Consider the following 15265-nt stretch of genomic DNA (forward strand, 5'->3'; position numbering starts at 1 on the left):
ACTAGGAAGCAATACTTATTTACGTATCCATCCTACAATTTCAGTTGTCATAAATTTTATTAACGTTGAAATAAATATATATACAAACACATAATTTAAGAAATCACAAACCCTTTAAAAATATTTATTTATTGGATTTATGTGCTGCCCATCTGGTCCGAAAGCAACTCTGGGTGGCTTACAAACAATAGAAATAATTAAAATATTGCAATGAAAGCTAGCATGGGGTTTTATTGAATTATTCAGATTCTAATAAAGTTTTTGCATTCATGACAGTAAAACTATAATTATAACTTTATGTACAATGCTACACTTCAGACATTGAAGCATAAAGAATAAAGAAAACCAGTTAACATTAATATTAAACTACAGAGCTGCCAAAACGCATTGTACAATAAATATGACTACAAAATATTTTACAAAAATAGTAAGATGTGTTTTAGAAAATTGTGTTATTTTATATTAGTTCATCCAAAAAAAATTCTGATGTTTTTAACCTAAAGGTTCCAGAGGATAGTACTTATTGAATATAAATCAGTTTCAGGTAGGTGAAACTTCTAGTATATGATTGATAGGTAATTGGTATTTTTCAGTTGTGTAGATTAGCTTGCCTGCCTGTTTAACAAAGCATTTCTTCTTATTTGTATTGTATTGCAAGTGCTACCTTGTTCTGAGAATTTCTTTCAAAGGAATATCATTTTTATAGACATCTAAGGCACTTGAATCTGTACATATGGTGATCCTCATAAATTATTTTGTGAATTGGACAGTTAAACTTTGCTCAAGTCCAATAAAATCACTGGCCTATAATTTATAATAGGTTTAAATTATTCAGATTTAAAATTAATAAAGGGATTTCTAATAATTGTCTAACTGATCAGAGCAAATCCAGTAGCACTAGTTATAAATATTCCTTGAGAAGAAGAAATTTGAATTGCAACAGGAACAAAGAATGTAGTTTTCCATTTTCCTGTAAGTTTCCTGTTTTAAATGTTCTGTACAGTAGTGATATTGGATTCCTTTTCAAGTACTGCAATCTAAAAAGTTAGAAGATTGTTGGATTTGTCAAAAATGCAAATTAGACAAAACCAAAGATTTGTTGGCGTTTTATATTATTTTATCCCCAACAAAATATTGAATAGTCAGCAGTGGCCACAATAAAAGATATGTTGAAACTGTACTGAGAAAAGTTGAGAAATTTACACATTCAAAGTTTTGTTATGACCAGCTACAAACAGCCATTGCTTACTTATGCATTCTAGTCACTTGGGACATTTTGCCACTCCAGCAAAGATTTCTGCCTTGGCCATTGGGAACATTTTTAAACAAAACTGTTAGGTGTAACCAGTTGTCCTTTATATTTTCTATGGCTGTATGTAAACCCAAAGGATGCTTATAACTTTCCATTAACTGTTATAATGAAAATGGCCTCTACATGTGCATTAATCAAATCTTTAAGTTGTGTAGTTTTATTGATACTGTAAAGAAATTATGTGTTCAACCACTGAGTTGTCATAATTTGGTCAACAAAAGTAATACATTGCAATTGGACATACCTAATAAAATTTTTGCAAAGCTATGCAACAACATGCTAAGAATAATGGCATTTTAATTTTGTACTTGCTAAGGGAAAATCATTTAGAATTTAACTCACAAAGAAAGAACCGATTGATTTGAGCTAATGCAACTCATCAACTATTACTTTTGCAAGCTTTTTACAGAATTAATACAGTATATGCCAACTGTGTTACAGTTCTGAGAAATTACCCAATACTTTTATCTGTATTGGACAGACACGTTAAATTGCATTTGTCTTGCACCTGAAAAATACAAGGTTTCTTTTACTTTAATATAAGCATTTCTGTTTTCCTTTAGTTCTGTATTCCTCAACCTTATCCTACTTCTAAGTAACAAAGTTAGTTACTTACCTTTCTTAAGTATATATAGATCTACCTTGTGTTGCCTTCAGTGGCAGCTTTCCATCCCAACCACAAACTGTTTAGAAGAACATCTAAAAGGTGTTTCTTTCCCATCAAGTAATTGGCAGGTGAGGGTTTTTTTTTGTAGAAATGTCAATTTTTATTCGTATAAGAATGATGAAATACTACAGGTGTTAGCTCTAAAATAAAATATGGTGTGGTATTTGAAATATGACCAGAGAAAACAGGTAAAAATGAATCACAATTTATGGAAAATATATGCTAAACTTTTTTTTTTTTAAGTTAGGTGAGCCTATGTAATATTCTTTGAGCTTTTAAATAGTAAATATTCAACATGAATCTAAATTGAACACCAGTCATTTTCTTCAGAAATAATGGAAGTGGATATACTCACCTTCACAAGTGGAAGCTGAAGATGTCATTGCCGCCCAGAAACAACATATTGATGTTTATTGAAGATATTTCTCATGTAGAATGTGTCTAGAAAGCATTCTTTGTTGATAGTCTTAATGGGGTGCAGAATATCTTGACTAATGCAAAAGTATGTGTTCCAATATATATTATGACCTTGTATGTGCAGTTTATAAACTCTCTTAGGGGAACATCAAAATGCAAAATAGCTCTTTGTCAAGAACTTTTATTTTGGTGATGTCCTGTTTATACTTTTTAAAGGCTATTTTTTATACATGCTTTGCAAAAAAATAACATTATTGCAGGAGATTAGGAGGGAGAAAAATGGACAAGGTTCTCAAATATCCAGAAATGCATATTCAATATATATAGCCTTTTCACAGTGAATGAATAATTTACATGTAATTGCAGGGAAGATAGCTTTTTTTTACATTTTTCACAGTATTTATTATTTAACCTACAGCTAGAGTGTCATAACAAGGGAAAACCTATCAAATAGTTTTGTGTTGTGCTCAGGAAAAAATTACAGCAGCTGTATTGTATCTTTAGGTCCTGTGTTCCACTTAGTATCCACAACTCAGTGAAGAGCTTTCATTTATTTTAGTTCAAAATATATTTACTGTCTTGTTTAAAATGAGATATTAAGGGCGATAAAGTTTCATTTCCTAGGTGGGAAGAAATAAGCCAGAAATAAATAATATCAGATATTTTGGCATCATCTAATTCTTAGCTATCAAACAGTTATTATTGGAAATTCAAAGTTGTAAGGCTTCTCTTGTTCCATTCAGTGAAGGTGTGGATTAGATAAATGTCTTTGGACCCACATTGGCATATATGTTCAATAAAACTGTATTCTCTCTAATACTCTTGATGACAATTTTGTAATGTTAATACTGTTTCCAGTTCTCAATTTTGTTGCCTTCATTCTAGTATACTGCTGCATTCCTTGTTTGTGGAGAATAAAAATGTAGAATTGATGAGTTTTGGAACATTGCACAAGCATTATAGTTGTCTTACTGAAATAAACAGACCTGTTTCTTTCCAAATTCAGCTGAGATATGCATATATTCAGTTCAGGCTTTTGGTTTTATTATCCAAAAATAATGCCAAGCTAAATGGCTAATGCTTGGCTGCAGTCAAGATCCTCAGTTAACAATCTCATATATTAAATTTTACAATACAGTAATAGATGCTTATTTTTAAATGAAGACTTATCTCCAATATAGAAAACAAGTTAAATATTACTAGATAATAAAAGTGGATTTATAGCAGTGTATATTAATGTATCTTATGTAGAATAGTTTTTTACACGGGGAATATCTTAATATCTTCCCTGCCCCATTCTCTTGGAGATATGTAATTACCTAATATTAATTACACAACTCTAATTATATTAAAATTAATTATTAAACTATAAATTAATTATAGAGCTACATATGTAACATGTAAAAATGTAATATGTTCCATACTTGTCCTATAAAAGTTTGGGAATAACAGAAAATAAAAAAGTTTGAAAGATCAGAAGAATAACAGTACCTTATGTAAATCTTTCAAATAAAACACATAAATGTAACCAAATCTTAGGTGCAAACAACCAGATCCACATGTGAAGAGTTTGGTTAGTAATTTTATTGTTCATGCCTATTTCACAGGAATCTTCCTGACTTGCGGCCTGCACCTGAATCAAACTACATAAGATTCAACAGCATTTGGGGGATGGGAAGAAATGGACCTCCCTTTGTGCTTGTGTAACAATTCTAGACTAATTCCCTGTTTGACTCCTCCCTGTGGCTCAGCCAGTCTCTTTCCAACACAAGCGAGTGAAGGATATTTAAATATAACATACACACGCACACACCATGTAAGAGCACAATGATGGAAGTTTAATTATCTCACTATTTACAGTGTGTTCTTGATGTTATTATGTATTAGTAACAGGCAAATTAAAATTCATTCTAAAGTTATCAAGGAAAAAATATAAAATATTAAATTCATTACAAATACATAACTGGATTTGCTGTAAATTATGTGAGAAGTAAAACTGGTCATTTTTAGAAATCTAATTGAAAATCAGAATTGAGAAAAGGCATAAGGAGTTTAGTAAGAAATATTAATTGTAGGATGCCCAGCAGGTGGCAGTTAACCTGGTTGATCTAAAAGAAATCCTACAATAGGGTGTAGTTAAGGAAAGGCTTGAACAGAATCCAGTTAATGTAAATATTCCATTTTTCATATCTCTGAGAAATCCAACAATATATCTGTTGTATATTTATTTGGAAGTTACTTATCTCATGGCAGTTTCACTCAGGTATACTGGAGAGAATCTACAATAGTGCCTTGTTTTGCTAAATAAGGCTGCTGTCCATATTTTATACATCTCACATACTGGAAATTTAAAGACTCAAATTTCTGTAAAATAAAATTATGGATTGAAGTATCTTGAGATAAGTAAGCGTTTTCACTGTTATATCAATGTGGGTAATAATCTCATTGATAGATCTTATATTCTGATGATACATGAATGTATAGGAAACTTGGAATTACTATGCCTTTCCTGCTTTTTAATTTTGGAAAATAAATGCAATACAGGAAATACATTTTATATATAAACCAACATTTTAAAAATCAAATGAAGTTGAATAAAGACAATGAAATTTCTGATTAATGTAATGAACAACAGATGAGAAAGAAAGAATCCAAGTATGCTGGATTTGTTAAATTCATTGGAAGCAATGCACTTATTTCAGAAAAATCACCATTTCTGAGGTGAAACAATTCAGTAGCATTACTGTATTTATATGTAACTAAACCCTCAAAAAGGTTTAAAGGAACTGAAGTTTCATACATTTTATCCCCTTAATACATTTTATTCACTTAATACAACCAACCTACTATGTGTGTGTGGATAAGCTGAGAATTTTTGGTACCAAAATAATGCCCCCAAAAGTCAGTTTTGCTTTTCCATGAATGAGCTTATCAGCAAATATATATAGCAGTACTATACTTTTTTAGAAGTATCAGTATCTATGCTTGTAGGTAAGCCCATCCATGGATAAACTGACCCTTGAAATTTTATGAAAAAACCATGAAAAATGTTTTCATGTTGTAGCTTATCCATGGGTGGCTCATTTTTCATGGCATTTTGGTTAAAAATTTGAGGGTCAGCTTATCTGCAGATGGCCTTATACACAAATATATATAGTAAATATTAAACAGAGGTGAACAAAAACACAGGGCTCCCAAACGATTCTTTGCTTAATATGTCAGAATACAAAAAGTTGAGATAGTTTAGAACATGGTAACTAAAAGACCTTTTTATAGCGTAAGTTTCAAACACCCATTGACCTGTCATTTGTAGTTTTTGGTACTTATTCTGTGTTGCCAGATAAATTTATTCCACATCAGTCATTCCTTCATTAACATATTTTGGACATAGTCTGTCCATAGAAGCAGATATCATTGCTGACATTGTTGATATTGTTGTTACTAAGTTCTGGCTTCATTCTTCAAAAATCTGCTTTAATGTTTTTAGTCTTACAACATTTTGTGTCATTTTGTAAATCCCAGTATTAACAGACATCAAGAAAAGACTTTTTTCCCCCTTCTGCGAAGAATCTTTAGTCTCCTCCAGTGTACAGTTTCAAAAATAATAAAATAACTTATTTTCGTTGTAATTCACAATAGCTAGAATAGCCAGAATAAATTATTTTTTATAATTAATTTCAAAAACATATGTAAAATTCAGTATTCCCAATTTATCTGACCCTTAATCCAAAATCTTTCCCCCCATTTATTTCAAATTCTTTAATTGTTAATCTTATAATTCTTTCTTTTGTTCAGAGTTGAAGGTAATCTCATCCAATTACTTTTCAAACGTCATTTTGAAGGCCTTAAATAATTTTACGATGGTTAATAGTGTTGTAAAACGATTAAAGGTAGTCCTTGACTTACAATCACAACAGAGCCCAACATTTCTGTTGCTAAGCAAGACAGTTTTGTCCCATTTTATGATTGTTAAGGAAATCACTGCAGTTATTAAGTGAATCATGCATTAAGTAAATCTGGCTTCCCTGATTGCTTGTTGGAAGCTGGCCAGGAAGGTTACAAATGGTGATCACATGACCTGGGACAGTACAACTGTCATTAATACATGCCGGTTGTGAAGCACCCAAATTTTGATTGTCCATGGGGATGCTGCGACGGTCATAAAGGTGAAAACTGGTCATGTCACTTTTTCAGTATGCTGTAACTTTGAACAATCACTAAATTATAATTGTAATTCAAGAATTACCTATAGAAGATGAGACTAGGAAACTTACTATCCTTCAAAAGGCACAGTCATGGTTGTGAGCAGGGTAGCTGATCTCTTAGTCCAGGCATGTCAAACTCGCGATGTCATGTGACGTCGCGCGACATATCGGAACTTTTTCCCATTGCCGAAAATGGGATGGGCGCAGTTTCTCCGTGATGCTCCGGCCCGCGGGCCAGCAGTTTGACACCCCTGTCTTAGTCTCCCAGTGTTCAAACTCATGGAAATCTGTTGCCTTGAAGTCTACTTATGGAGTCTGTCCTCTCCTTTTCCAGAAAGGTTCCAAGGAACTGGTCTACTCACCAGTTCCTTGGTCTTTCCCATGTCATATTCACTTTTTCTAGAGACATCTTCAATTCACTAGATCTCTTCCAGATGCAAATAAGGATTTAAATCTTGGGTTCAAATAAGTATGTAAAACTATATGGGGAATATAGCCAAGTACCCTTAAGATTTTTGTAATTAAGAAAAGCGGAACAGTTAGAAATGGGCATACAAATTGCCTAATGCATTGATTACTTAGTACTTTCCAACATTTTTAAGTATGTTGGTTAAATTCCATAAATATGTGCTATTCTAACATAAATTATAGCCAAGCCCTCCAATAAATGGGCTTATTTGTTTTCTGAAAACAAATTTTAGCAGTCAAGAAATTGCTGTCATGGTAGACTTGACTGCCCTAAATGGCTAACAGTGCTGTTGCTGGTAATGAAATACCAATTTATTATACATTCATTATAGACTCTCCTGCCTTTTTTGACTCCCAGTATCTGCTGATAAATCCCAGGGTTTCTTTCCCCCTGACAGGTGAGTATATTTGCAGCCAGTCGTTTTTGAATAACAGGATGCAGCGTGAAATTCAAAAATATTTTTAAAGAAAAATGAATACTGGAGTTTTGCTTTGCAGTATAGTATGCCAACTTCATTTTTACTTTTGCTTAAAATATAACTCAAAGTGAAGCAGGGGCTTGATATACTGTACACTGAGGAATAAGTCTTGATTGCAACTGCCATGTTGGGGATCCCAAACTTTATAGAATGCACCTTTTCCAATATGTGTCATTTGTATGATAGCAGCACAGGATGGGAAAAAAAGTGTAAACATTTTTTTCTATCTCCTGTTCAGGAAACATCCTACTGCTTAAACTATATATGTCTAGATAATACCGGAAAGACCGTGGGTGCAGAAATAGCTTGTTGCTTGTGTGATGATGGAGTCTGCCCATATTTCTAAATTTTAAAACTTACAAAGGATGTTTTAAAAATATATTGGTTTATTCTGTCATCAACAAGCTTGTTGCTTGTGTGATGATGGAGTCTGCCCATATTTCTAAATTTTAAAACTTACAAAGGATGTTTTAAAAATATATTGGTTTATTCTGTCATCAACAATTTATCATCCTATTTTCCTGATAATGTATTATATAACTGCAATCCCATCTGCAGAAGTCTCAAGCTCCTTGTATAGAAATAATCTAGTCTTCATACAATTAACAAACTCTTAAGATTCATTTGGAAAACCCTAATCACATTGTAATAATATATTGTGTGGAGTTTCAATATAGAATAGGGAACTGACAATTTGCCCATTTCTTTGTATTAAAACTGTCCTGTACCTATGAGCTAAGAAAGAATCTGTTCCATAGTTGCTGTATAGAATAGCATGCCATAACAGTGCTTATTTTTCTTGCACAAAATTGTGGTTTCCTGTGTCAAATTTCCTTTTTTCGATCATTTTTCTTCTTTCTATTAATTGATTGAGACATAGAAATAGTGGCTAGAAACATAATTATGGGAGACAGTGATATTCTTAAATATAAAAAAGAACTTAGTTTTTAAACTACTGATCAGAAAACTCTTTGTGTCCTTATTCCACTATAAAATAGAATCATTTTATTCACAAGAAATTTTTTTTAGCTCAGCATTTGACCCACCCTGCTAATTTATTACTCATAGGGAATACCTCTTCAAATATCTGAAATTACTTTCCATTCACACCAGACTTTCCAACATAGTACTGAAGAGCATATCTCAAAACATATGTGATGTAATTGTGTTTATATCACTTGTGGGCGGGAGGAAGGAAGATCTGACCAGATCAAGCATGAATTAAGAGATTGCAGCCTACTATCTTAAAAAGGTTTAATATTAAAAAAACCAACCTCTTCTAAAATTCAAGTTACAACATGAAACAACAGGTTATTTTGCATAATTGTTTTGGAGTCTGTTTGGGAGCACCAAGTAGTCTGCTCTGTTTTCCAGTATATAATTGATGAAGCTACAATCATGACTATAATGAAAAGCAATGCCGGGATGTGTATACTAATCATGCAAATAATCCAAATGATTATTATCCCTAGAAAACTATTGAGAAAGCAGAATATTAATGTAATTGTGACTTGGCAATGGAATACCCAATCTAAATGATTACAGCCATTTTTTTTCTAGTTCAGATACTATTTTCTATACACATACTTTTTCCGCATTGAGTTCCTAAACATTATATAAATCAAATCCTAATGTTTTGCCCTGGATTATTGGGATGGTCCTGTGGCTGAACATAAATTATGTCATCCCCAAGAACTAGTTCAATCTTATCCCTATATTTCTGGGAAACAATATGTGACATCCCTGTAGTCTAGTAATAGTATTCATGTTCTAGCTTATGTGGCTTTTTTTAAAAACACATTTGAGAGTTTTAAGGGTTAGAATAGCATGGTAGTGAGAGATGATGTCTAGAGGATGTGGCAGCATAAAAATAAGTGATTTAAGTTACAATTCTGTGCATTTTTATCTGAGAGATACTGGATGCAATAGGAATTTTTTTACAGATAGGTATAGGATTGGTTGTGATGCTCCAGTTGCACACATACTTAGTGGTCCCGTTAAGCCTTGTATATTTACATGAATACAGGTAGTTCTTGGTTAATTACCAGTTGCTTAGTGGCCATTCAAAGTTATATTCCCCCCCAAAAAAAAACTAATTATGATCCAGTTTTGGAGTTCCGATGGCTGCACACCCCCACTCCACATTTTGGACTCTTGGCAACTACCGGTAATTCATTTTTGTAGCCAGTTGCAATGTTCCTTGGTCATGTGACTGCAATTCTTTTGCAGTTTTTGGCTGATTTGCAGCAAAGAACACTCATAGGAATTATTGATTCATTAATGACCACTGCAAAAGTTTTAAAATTAGGTCCACTCCTATTGATGCCTTGGCTTATCTCTATCATGACTTATGATGGGAATTCTGGGCTCCATTATGGTCAAGGTGTAGGTACAAATTGAGATGTTAATGTTTGTAGTGATGATGATGCACAAAATCAAAGCATGAGGCTATAGGAAACGAGAAGATGAGGTGTCTTCTGAATTTTAATCTTTCTAAGGCACACTGAAGGTCACATGTATGTCAGTCTTCAGGAATTAATGTGAATACACAGTAAGATTCCATGCAATGCATAGCTTAGAGAACTTATTTTGAACTATTTGAATCATGGTCAAATGTAAATAGCTTTGGGAATGACCATGGTGGATCTGAAGGAGGTGATGCAAGACAGAGAGGCATGGAAAACGCTGATCCATAAGGTGGCGAGGGGGTGGGTGTTGGACACAACTGAATGACGATGATGAAGTAGCTTTTAGATGCCATAACTTTTACAGTAACTGCCTTGAATGTAAACTCTTCACACATCCAGAGTAAATCTCTCTGGGTCGTGAAATGTGTAAAATCATATAACTTTATGCAGGCTTTTATGTTTCTTTAGTTCTCTTTATACTGTTTGCAGTTTACATGTATAGGAGCAGCCAGGCCAAAACAGCTTCTCATTTGCTTGCTCATTTACTTAAATCTCTCTTGGAGTAATGTTGCATATTCTGATTAGCATATTAGTAAAATCTTTTTCAACTTGAACTGCTCTTGAACATCTTGAACATCTTGAACATCTTGAACTGCTCTTGGAGTGTCCAGGATTACATCTAGAGATGTTCAGGTTGGAGAATATTATATTAACAGGGCAAATGAAAAACATTTTGGTAAGGATGGGCCCATTAGAAGCTTAAATATACACCTCCTTTCCCATCCCTTACAATCAAAATAGGTTGGCAGTATTGATAATCCCAAAGACAAATGTTTCCTGAAAGGATGATGGTGAGTATTTTAATGGTTAGTTGAACATGAGGCAAACATCACTCAATCTACTCCCATCAGGAGGTGCAGGATAACATTTCCTCAGAAATGTAAATACTGTAAAATGTAAGTTGAGCCATTGGGCTTTGAGACCTACAGAATAAATTAATATTTATTTATTTATTTTATTTATTTATTTATTGATGGGATTTATATCCCGCCCTATCTCCCGAAGGACTCAGGGCGGCTAACAACAGAACATATAATAAGTACATAAATCAAGATAAAATGAAATTGAGAACATCAGTGCAATAAAAAATTAGAGAATTTAAAAAATGAATTAAAAATACTAAATATAAATTAATTAAAATGCCTGTCAGTCTAGGTCAGCCTGGTGGAACAGGTGTGTTTTGAGGCCGCGGCGAAAGGATTGGAGGTTTTGGGCCATCCGAAGCTCAGGGGGGAGCTGATTCCATAGGGTTGGCGCTCCCCCCCCAACCCAGTACTGATTAATACTTGAATGGAAAGACTATTGGGAAACCTTGGGACTAGCCTAAGAAACTGAGCAAATTTTCCAGAAGGCAGTGGCAAGCCACTTCTGTATAGTTACCAAAGAAAACTACATTTTGCATCTGTGCAGCCACCAGAAGTCAAGCTTTGCTTGAGTGAGTTTTTCACCTTTTCAATATGCTGTGATTTTATAACAACATTCCATCTAATATTTGTTTTTCCGTGGTCCAGATATATACATACTGAGATGCAGAGGTATACACATTTTGTAGGCCTTACCATGATGTTCTGTATTTGCAAGATCACTTTGACAAAACTACCAGGTGATTTACTTTCAATATCTTAATTTCCTGTGTTCTCTTGACAAATGCTCTTGGACAAATGGTGCCATAAATTAAAGTATCAGTGTCAAGTCAGCAGCATTGCAATTGCAGGTAAACACATTGATACAGATGAGGTGGGAGAGCAATGAAAGGATCCTTTCAAATGAAAAGCCAGCACTGATTATTGTATTTTCTGCTTCCTCAATGCCTCCCTTATGTTACTCTGTTTCTCTCACTTTTGGCATCCTGCCTGATCTTTGCTTTTCTTTTTCTCATGTTCAAGTGTTGTCCCTATTAATGCTATAGCTTCCTCCATTCTCAATATGTAGCAAATTCTATTGCAAGAAACAATAATCATGGACTTGATGATGTTACCACACTATTGTAGGGTAATACTATAATATATGCTTTGTTGTAAATGTAAACATATGTTATTGATTTCATAGTGTGGATAGAGAGAATTAGGAATGCACAGCAGTCCATAAAAGTATGTCAGAAGTTTCATTTGACATGAATATATGTAACTCAAGGTTGTTCTGAAGTCCTTGTTGCTCTCAGCTTGGTTGTTCGGTTGCAGATGTTTCACTAGCAGACTAGGTAACATCTTTGGTGCTAGAAGGGAGAGTAAACCCCACTCCCTTCTAGCACTGAAGATATTACCTAATCTAGTAATGAAACATCTACAAACAAGCAACTTGTCAGAATCCATTTATATCATATTCATAAATGTATGTTTAAAACATTATTCCATGGATTCTGCCATCTCCCGAAGAGAAGAGAATGGATGTGTATTGAACCGGTATTAGGCATTTCAAAGGAAAGGAGAAGCCTTTTGAACTGGGGAAACAAAAGGGAGGGCTAGCATCTGGCTTGTGTCACGGAAGAGAGCAATAAACATGAACGGTCCTAAGTTCCTTTTTCCCACGAGAGGGATGATACGAGAGAAAGGATGGGGGACTGACCAAATGGGGTTAAGGGGGGTTAAACCGGGAACTCTATATAAGGGTTAGTTCGTGGAATAATATTAAGTCCTGTCTCATTGCCTACAACCAAGCATGTCATAGTAAAGATTCTTTTTGGAATAGACTTGACTCCAAGAATTTTGTCTTCCTAAGACGTGGTTTGGGGTGGGTCCTGACACAACTAAAGCTCAAAAAGCAACAAAGACTCTACTGTTAGAAATTTGTTACTCAGTAAATAACAACAGTGCTTGCTTGTAAGTATGGAGGAAATGTGTATTCCACTGATGGCTGCTGCCCTTTCTTCAATCTTGTTTTTCCATATTTGCATGTCTGATAATTACTGTCATAAATTAATGTTTATCTGGTTTGATCTGAATTACATCATGTTTGTGGCAGCAAAGCTTTTGATAATAAACTGATTCAGCATAGAATGTTCATGGACATTATGGTTGCTCAGGAAACAAAGCCTGCAGCAAGAAATGCTGACAGTTGAATTTCTTTATAGGAATACTAGCTTGGTTACAGTCAAAACGTTGCAGACTATGAATGCAGTGGTGTCATATGGTGATTCTAGGGAACCTAAGTCTAGGGGCAGATCTACCCAGCAGCTGGGTTTTGTTTTGTTTTTCATTTTTGGTCCCTGTCTTGTTATTTGTTGTTGACTATGTAACAAGAAGTGGGATCCATTCCATTGATGCTTTTAGTGAATAACATCCAAAAGTGAGTTGATAATGATGTGACTCAAAAACCATGGAAAGAAACAGGTTGAACTCTGTCCCAGATGCTAACTATCTAAGTTACGGGTTCCCAACCTCTGGTCTGTGCACCAGCATGGGTCCGCAGCATGCCAGCAACTGGGCCGTGCAAACAAGTGAAGCCCCATTTGCGATAAGCAGGCAGCATGAGAAACCACGCCCCCTCTGATCTGGGGAAAAATCTGTCTCCACAGAACTGGTCCCTGGTGCCCAAAAGGTTGGGGGCCACTGTCCTAGGTAAAAAGTCATACTGTCCTCAGAGGATCTCATGTAAGCAGCAAGTACCACTAACAATGGTAGCCTGCTGTGTGAAAATTAGTTATAATCAGCAGTCACAAGAGAAAGTTGACTGAAGGTAGGACAGAAATAGGCAAGGAACTCAAAGCAAAGGTCAAAGAAAATGATTAGAGAGAAGAGAATTCACAGAAAAGGAAAAAAAATTAAAAATATGTAAGGAGGACAGAATAGCCAAATATCATAATTTAAAATTGGCAATGGATTAGTAAACTAGCATCCAATGAAATGGTGGAAAGTGGCAGAGTAGGAATGTACCCAATTGGCAAGAAGAAGTAGACTGACTGAACTATAGCGGGAAACCATGCATTAAAATAACAAGCTTTTAATTTGTAAAGCTAAATCTTAAAACTGCTGAATTTTAAATTTCTGGATGTGACAGGGTGTTTCTTGTTTGCTCTGACTTCCACTGCAATATGATTTTGCACTGCCTAAGAAAACAAATATTTTTTCTTCATGCTAGTACAAAGTATTGTTAGCATGTTAGTTCAGGCTCTGTTATATAAACTGGTTGATATTTAAGTTTACCGTTCACACTGTTCTTTGGGAACTACATAAAGCAGTTGAATGTTCATATCTACCACTGTGTGCTTGTTAGTGTAGTTCGATGCTTTAGTGTTTGAAAATAATATTCATTGGCTTAAATTTTTTTCTTGCGTTAGAGAGGAATGGGATGCTTGCATAGTTTACAGATATCAAATCAGTTTTCTAAATTCTTTGGTTTTTGCTGTTATTGTATTAGATATTGAAGTGCACAATTAACTAGCAATAGGATTTTTAAAATTAAATATGTATTTTCAAAGTAAGTGATAAACTTAACTTTTTAAATGCTTTTTTCAGTTATTTGTCAATATAAGGTTATTGTAAACAACAATTGAAATGCCACCAATAAAACATGTGTGACAATGTGTTACACAGTTTTTATTTGGAGACTACTGTTGTCTGTCTCTCCAACTGAAAAGAATATCTAGCTGTATATATTAATATTTGAATTGCTGAAATTTCTATTTTTTTAAGTATGCAGAAACTGTTTGATATTATCCGTTCTGTGTTTGTTCAGATTTAGGACTCAACGTAGACAAAGCATACTTGCATTTATATTTTTGGTGTCCATGTATTCAAGAGGCAGTCTGCTTTATACTGGTTTACCCAGTCTAATGTGTCTGAAACTGATGTTGTATCAGTATTTTGAGAATCTGGGAGTGGAGTAACAGAACTGTAACAACAGAAACTGAATAGATTATAACATATCATTCATTATTGATATAATTATACATTTGGCACTCTGCAGCAATGAGTATTTTTTTGGCGTTGTATGGGACTGCTGACATGGTTGCTATCGTTTAGTTCTCTTTTGCTTTTGAAATTATTTACATTAGGAAGAAAAACTTAGGAGTTTTGTTCTCTGAACTTTTTATCTTTTTCTGTGACTTAAAAAAGTAAATGTAAGTGGAATCTACTGTTTTGTATTGTTTTAAAGGAATAGTATGAAACAATATTAAACAACAGATTAGGTATCTTGCTAAATATTGTTACTGCATGATTGTTTTCATAATAGTATAAATACGTGTGGTGAAAAAGACTTGGTTGGTATTCAGCCAAATTCATTCAGCTTTGTTAACATTTGTGTTCCAT

The 15265-nt window shown here is 34.0% G+C and overlaps 1 protein-coding gene across 5 annotated transcripts in view; it reads left to right on the forward strand.

Annotated features, from left to right (window-relative positions):
• Nucleotides 1-15265, forward strand: part of CPNE1 (copine 1) — a 61507-nt gene that overhangs the window by 19701 nt on the left and 26541 nt on the right. The window contains exon 2 of one of the 5 annotated variants that reach the window (XM_081323912.1): nucleotides 11528-11619. The exons of the other annotated variants lie outside the window; for them this stretch is intronic. The gene's annotated coding sequence lies outside the window, so the exon portion shown is untranslated. The remainder of the gene's footprint in view (nucleotides 1-11527; nucleotides 11620-15265) is intronic. 5 annotated transcript variants of the gene reach the window in all.

The sequence above is a fragment of the Vipera berus genome, assembly GCF_964194415.1.
Source record: "Vipera berus genome assembly, chromosome: 3".
Classification (NCBI taxonomy): domain Eukaryota; kingdom Metazoa; phylum Chordata; class Lepidosauria; order Squamata; family Viperidae; genus Vipera; species Vipera berus.